The sequence below is a fragment of the Protopterus annectens genome, chromosome 13.part0 (assembly GCF_019279795.1).
Source record: "Protopterus annectens isolate FY-2018-M chromosome 13.part0, PAN1.0, whole genome shotgun sequence".
Taxonomy (NCBI): domain Eukaryota; kingdom Metazoa; phylum Chordata; order Ceratodontiformes; family Protopteridae; genus Protopterus; species Protopterus annectens.
Genome location: NC_056747.1, coordinates 488,833,161 through 488,840,957, shown reverse-complemented (window position 1 = coordinate 488,840,957; position 7,797 = coordinate 488,833,161).

The window sequence follows — 7,797 nt, the reverse complement described above, 5'->3', positions numbered from 1 at the left end:
GGCATTTACATCCAGTACATATTTATAGTGATAGTGCTTATGTAGTAAATTCTCTGAGACTACATGGAACAGTGACTGGAGTGACTGGTTAAATGTGTTATTTTCAGAATGGTGGAAAATAATTATTACAGTTTCACTATTGTGGATACTTATTAAACTCTACAATCAATACTGTTGGACTTAACTCTTTTTGTAAATATGTAGCTATATTTTTAGTCTGTAAAAATATTGATATGTATATACCATGTGTTTGCATTTCTGCTTTGTCTCTCTAATGTTCTTATATAATTGATTTTGACCATATTTTTGACTCACATTTTGATTCTCTGTAAACTGTTTGTGTTTTGTTTTTTGGAGCTTTTCTCTTTGGGTCTCCACTGAAAATGGACCATAAGCCCAGCTGGACTAACCCAGTTAACAAATGTCAATCATCATCATCATTATCAAAATAAAATAAATAATTGCTATAGTAGCCATTATTTTGTTGTTCATAATAACGTGCATGTGTGTTAAACGTATTAAAAAGACTGTCAATCAGATATCTATTGTAACTAATGTAAGTGGTAAAGAAAGTAACATAACCGACGGAGGCATGATTTTTCTGTAAAATTCAAAGTTTGATTTAAATTTTGAATGAAAACTTTTTGGTTTTCAAAAATCAAGTTTTTGGAAAGAGGACTAAGCCTCAACTTCTAAATGGTATGATCAATGAGTTGGTTGTAGAAAGTAAGGGGGTGTGGTGGGGCAAAGTCTCCTATCTGAGGTGTTTGGAGGAATGCCTCTGAATCACAGTGTGTATAAAAAGAAAGTTGGTGTAACACAGTTTTGAACAAACTGACATATACTCATATTGATCTAATCAAACAAAAGCAAAGGCAACTGAAGACCTTTAAAATATGGCTCCTTCTGCTTTACCTCCCTAAACTTGTGAGATTTGAAGAATGTGTGTCTTAACATGTGAAGTATATCACTGATTGTTCACAGCAATTAAAGTAGGACATACAGATTATTGCCTAGCAACCCAAAATGCCATATTATAGCAACTTCATATTTAACTAAATTTCGGGTGGTGCAGTGGTGCAGTAGTTAATGTTGTTACCTCACAGCAAGAGGTTCCCCGGTCTGATTCTCAGCTGTGGAGTCTGCATGTCCTCCCAGCATTCAGTGTGGGTTTCTTCCCATTACTCCTGTTTCCTCATACATTCCGAAGACATGCATCTGGAGCATTTCTCCCCAGGCCGTCTCTGAAAATAGGCTCTGTCCTAGTCAGACTTTCCCAGTGAACAAATGTTAAATAAATACATATAAATAATAGATGTTATAATGAGCTCCAGCAATAATTTTTGTTAATGTAAAAGTGTTTACTTTCCACCTAAACACAACACAATAAATCAGCCACAGGGATCAATTTAAACTACTTTAGATGCTGTATGCTGATTTGTGATAGCTTAAAGAGACACAACTCATTATACAGAAAACCAAAATACTATATTATGCTATTTTAACTTTGAAATAAACAAGAGTAGTAGTAGTCTGACCTGAAGCTTAAAACCACAGTAAAACTGTTGCTAAACCTCAGGAATGCACTACTTTTAGAGCATAGACTCATTGGAAAATACTTCAAAGTCAGATCAAACAGTATTAAGGAATGCAGTATTGTTTCTCAAGTACATCATGGATTCAGGATAGTGCACAGTACCAGGATAACAATTATCAGATTCAGGTTGCAGAACAGAGTGCACAAACAAGTAGCAATAAGCTGTGAAAGGTTTTTCAGTTTGATGACTTTGAAATGATAGCCAACTGTATTTTAAAGCAAAAACTCTAGAACTGGCTTTAGGGCTGTTGAATGGTTTGAAGAGTTACTTTTCAAATTGCACTGAAGCAACAGTCTGACAAAATTGTATTTTCACCATCATATGGTGTAATGATTGTTTTGCTGCTGGCACTTATTCATGAATAATACAAAGCAACCCCCCAGGTAAAGTAACACCAGGGGAGTATGTCAATTATTCCATGCTCTGTATACTTCAAACGGCTTGCAGTCCTTCAGTAAATCATGCAACGTGGCTTACCTGACCTCTGCAGATGGCTAGTTGAAGACTAATAGTAAATGAGAAGACCAATGCTAAGGTAATGGTCTTTATTAAACAGAATGCTCCAGACAATGGATCTTCCTCAAACAGTTGCAGTAGTGAATTATGTAGACCACCTGATGTGGTGTCCAGTTGTCAATGCCTGATTTGGTACTGGAATACAGAGTATGTCATTGGAATAGATCTAAATATTAATTACTGACTGACTGAGAGCACTCTGTGGGATCAAGTGATAAGTAGTATCTGAAACATGTGCACTCATACATACAGCACTACTGCTAAAACCTTTCTACACTTCTACAGGAATTGTTAAATGGCCCTACAGTACTTGGTGAGCTGACTGATAAAGTTAACCAAAAACTGACCTACCTCAGTGCACTGCATGCTCCTCAGAATCATCTGCTATCAACAACATCCTATAGTCTTCAGCAATCTTCCTCTTGGACAACCACAGAGCAAGTATGGCTTAATCTTCATGGACTGGGTTTCCAACAAATATGGAAATCCTTGTGTACATATCCAAAGAGCTGCTGGATATAAGATCAAGTTAGGCCACTATGGTATCAATCTAACTGTTGCAGTGGGCTGATTGTTCTACCTTACTAACTCTTCCACCTAATACTTAATGTGCAGACATCATGCACATACTATTGGAGTACAGTGTCTGGCCTTAGCAAAGGATTTGTAGCTCTGCATATCAGTGATAAACACTACTCCTCTCTGTGTAATAAGTGAAACATCAAAAATAGCATATCCCCTTGGCTGACTATACAGGTACAGGGTCTACTAATCAAACTCAATTTGTCTGGACTGCAGTCAGGGCTCTTTTTTTGTCACAGGGGTGGCACCTCCTCCTTAGTTGCATGAGCCTTTATAAATCTTGTGCCCATACCTGGCTCACCCACTGCACTGTCATGTTTCCTCATGACTGTTCAGGTCATCAGACAGGTGTGCTAAGCATCATGGAAGTACCTGTAAGTCTGTTGACAGGTCTCCAAGGTATTCTCTGGCTAACATATGAAGTAATTTATTGTACACATTATACAAATGAGCTTCTGAGCATAATTCAAGATCACCATTAGAAGCATCTCTATAACCTTATTTCTGGGTCAGAAATGTAAAATAGTAAGTTTCTACTCCTCCTTAACCATCCACTCCTCAGTGACCCTCCTTTAATTACCCATCTGGTAATTTTCTTCTCCTCATTTGAAGTCATTTGTGTCGTAAACCTATCATAGGAATCCAGTGAGCTATCATAAACCTTTACTTCATTAAATAAGTTATTTGATATAAGTAAAGGCATGTCCTTTTCGTGTACTAGAAGCTATTGCTTGAAAATGGTGTCTAATTACACTATACATGCTGAAGTGAGGTAAGTATTGTATTCTATATTGCTATGTCATCTGCAAGTGATTTTTGCTTATACTGTCCATGTGCATGATATTACTAGCTCATCTTACAGTTGCATGTATGTATCAATGTTTTAATTTATTGGCACTGTGCAGTTATATTGGAGCTTTCCCCAAACTGTTCTTGTAGTATATGTGATTTGTTCAATGAGGCTAAGCAGGTGAACAAAATATTGATAATTAAATCATGAGCTTAAGAAAGGGTAAGTATACTTAAGGCCAGTCTCTAACCAAATGGGAAAGGTTGAAGGGAAACTGGCTAGGCTTAAAATGGCCTGCAAGGGCAGCTAGCCTAGTACTTCCCTATGAACCTATGAATAAACAGAACTGTGGTAACACTGCTGACATTGTATTGGTGCCTTTCTTCCAGCTTAGCACAAGTAAGAGAAAGTATAAAGAGAAACAGTCAAAGTGTAAAAGCTCTACAATGTTCCTTCAACTATTTATCATCTCTGCTCCAAACGAGCCCCAGTAAGTAACCACAGTTCAATGAAATGTTAATGAACGATAGTGAGACCTCTTAGTCCACAGCAGGTCTAATGAAAAATGGACAAGGTATTAAACATTTACATAAAACTGTTCAATCATTTTGGCATCTTCCCTGGAAATGAGAAAGCTTTAGTCAAATGAGGAGTCCTTAACTCAGATGGTTTATGTATCACACTTGTTGTTGTTGTTCCTTCGGCTTTTCCCGGTTTACGTATCACACTAAGCACTTTGAATTCAGAAACCACACAATACTAAGGTTTTACTGTTGTGGAGGGCAGTCTTATGGGTGAATCTGCATGCTAATGCAGTAGTCTAGGAGAGTAACAAGGCTCATTCTGTGTCAGCTGGTATGCTCAGTCAAGTAATTCAGAGAACTTCTTTGCCAAATAAAATATTGCTATAGAAGAAAAAGTGAACCATGGTGAAAAAACAGCTGTTATCCGTTCACTGGTATAGGAGTACTTGCTATGCAGGTAAGTTCAGTGAAGATGTGTGTGTGTGTGTGTGTGTGTATGTTGGTGAGACAGAGAGAGTGAGTGAAACATGAATGTCTATAGTGAAGTTTGACTTTATTGGCCTGAATGTACCCATAAAGACTTCAAAAGCAAAAAGTCATGGTTATTCAGAAACCATGTAGCTGAAATATTTATGTTCTTAAGTGGTCATTTACATCAATCCAATGGGCCTCCACTACAGGAGGTTTAAGTTATTATACAGCAGTGACTCTGGCTTTGCTGAGTATTTCTTACCACTTTTACCTATTTTTTTTTTCTGTGCAGCCTTTTTACCCTTTGGCTTGGATGTAATTTGGGATATTTTGCATTCACCCTAATGTTTATGGACATTTTGGCTTGATTTTAAACTCTGTGTTTCTTACATATAGTAAAACAATCCACTTATGCTGTATTTAACAAGTTATAAAAAGGGCTGAAACATGAATGTCTACAGCTAATTGGGTTTGGGTGTATTTGCCTGAATGTAAAGACTGAAAAAGTAAAAAGTTATTTGTATTCAGAAGCCATGAGGCTGAAACAATGATTTGGCTTTAAGGAATCATTGCATATATACTGTGGTCCTCTACTGTAGGAGGAGTAGGTATTACATAGTAAAGGCTCTGGCTTGGCTGGACCTTTCCTGCAGTTTTTATTAAATTGTTTGTATGGTTTGTTTATTTTAAAAATACCAAGACTAAATCATGCCCTCTTGCCTCTGAGTTGGTCCTGCGGCCAGGCTGCTTGTCTTGCTTCCCGCTTGCTCCCTCAGGTGCTACCTCTACATGCTTTTTGTACAGGAATTCCCTCCCATCTGAGTGAAGACATCCTTGGATAAGCTGCTCCCAGACTCAATCAACTCCAACCTAACTAAAGGGCTTAGTTTGCCTCTTATGAAGGAACATCAGTGTATGTAGCTGTACTGAACATTGCTGCTGGCAATTTATAATCTTGCCCAGCATTTTACCTCGGTGTGCATGATAGCAGCCTGCCACAGTCCGCTGCCCCACCCAGGTTTACATGCTACTCCATGTCCACTTCCTTTGTAAACTTCTTAAATGTTAGAATTGCCTCATGTACACAGACAACCCACTCCTTCTCCCACAAAACACAAATACATGTGAGAGATGCAACTATATAGCCAAACTGGAGGCTGAGCTCTCTCAACTCAGGACTGGCAAGACCAGACAGGAGGAGAAGGAAACCACGCACACCACAAACCCAGTTTCATATAGAACTATCACAACTGCAAAACAAACACAAACACACAAAGACATACTCGGAGGCACTGATCAAAAATCTACCAAAACTACAGAGGCCTCTAAAGCAGACACCCAAGCAACTGCCACCTCAAGACATAAGACATGCAACACATAGTTCTCAAAGTCAGTGTGCTAAACAGTCACAGCCCTTAAGGCCAAACACAATGCCAGACACACTTGTTATAGGTGACTCCATAGTCAGACACACTGGCGTCCCACTGCCAGACTGAACAAGGAAAAGATCACAGTAAGCTGCCTGTCAGGCTAGAATCCGCCACATAGCATAAGCACTCAGGTCACTCCACAGCAAGTACAAGTATGACTCAGTCATTGTCCATGCTGGTGTGAGCGACCTGAGACGCACCTCCCTGGACTACATGAAAAGAGACATAGAGGAGCTCTCAGATTATGTAGCCCAGGCGGTATGACCCTGACCCTGAGCAGTATCCTACCCTCTCCAAGAATGGTGCCACAATACAGAGCCAAAATGATCAGCTTTAATAATTGGCTCAATTACTGATGTCATTCTACGGGGATCCAATGTCTGTTTGCCGGGGATGACATGCTTGACAAGCCACGCTGCTTCGAAGGGGCGGCTTGCACCTGTCATCCCTGGGCTTCCGGATATTGGCAAAGGCTCATGCCACCCCCATAGTGCCTTTTTAGGCAAGGCTCAAATGATAAACCTACTCCCCTAGAAACAAAAATGGAAAAACTAAGGGTAATACTGCTCAATGCCAGAGGTCTAAACCTCAAGATGCATGCCCTCGAAGCCCTCCTCAGTATGGAGAACATGATGTCTGCTGTGACTTGAAACCTGGTTCAAGGCTCCTGAGAGCATCCCAGCACTATCAGGTTATACCTCATATCATGTGTTCCGCCCCAAAATCCGGACGAACCCAAAAGGAGGTGGAGTATCCATATTCATAAAGGATACCCACACCTCCAGGTTAGTAACAGCACGAAGCATCGGAGACCATCCAGGTGCAATTAACCATAGGTAAAACTGCCCTACAGTTTGTAACATGCTACAGACCACCTTCTCAAACTCAGGAAACCCACACAACCTTCCTGAAGACACTGGAGAGTATGAATGTCTCAAACACCATCATATTGGGTGACTTCAACTACCCAAACATAGACTGGGAACATTACTCAAGCCCCAACACCCTAGCCCAAAGGTTCCTTGAGTTCATAAACTCAAATGCTATGGAACAACTAGTCACCATTCCCACAAGAGAAAATATACTAGACCTGATCATCGCAAACATGGGGACAAAATGCTCCACACCGGAAGTATATCCCTCATTGGTGAGATCAGGCCATAAATTAATATCACTGGAGATCCACATCCCACCCCACCCCAGCAAAAAAGACCACAGTGAAGAACTTATCAAAAGCAAACTTCACACTTCTTAAGACTGGAGTGGAATCCTTCAAGGCCCCCGAGCCAGTGGAAACCACAACCCACGCTGCTGAAACCCTTACAAATGCCTTCGTCGAGCACCTCCAGGAATGTATGGATCAAGCAATCCCTAATAAAATCAAGACCCTTTCCACCAAAGGCAGGCGCCCGGTCTGGTGGACTCCAGCCATAAACAAACTCTACAACAAGAGGAGAAAGCTACTACATGACAGAGCAAAATCCCTAAATGGGAAGGCATCTCTGATCAATACTAGCAAAAACTACGATCACTCATAAAATTATCCAAGGCCAACTTTGAGAGAAAAATCGCTAATGACACCAAAGACAATCATAAAGCCTTCTTTAGTTATGTTAGAAACCTGGGTGGAAACTCCCAGATATGCTCAGAATTAGTCCAAAATGATAAAAAAATCACTGAACCCACAGACATTGCCAATATACTGGCAGACAGGTTCAGTGCAAATTTCTCCTCCTCCCCCCCAAAGGAGAAATATCTATCCCACCAGAGTCTAGCCTCCCAAACATCTCAGATGCCCAGGTGAGAGCTGCTCTCTAAAGCAAAAACACAGCATCAATGGGACGGACGGTGGTGTCCCCGGCTGTGTGCTACGAACTCAATGAGGA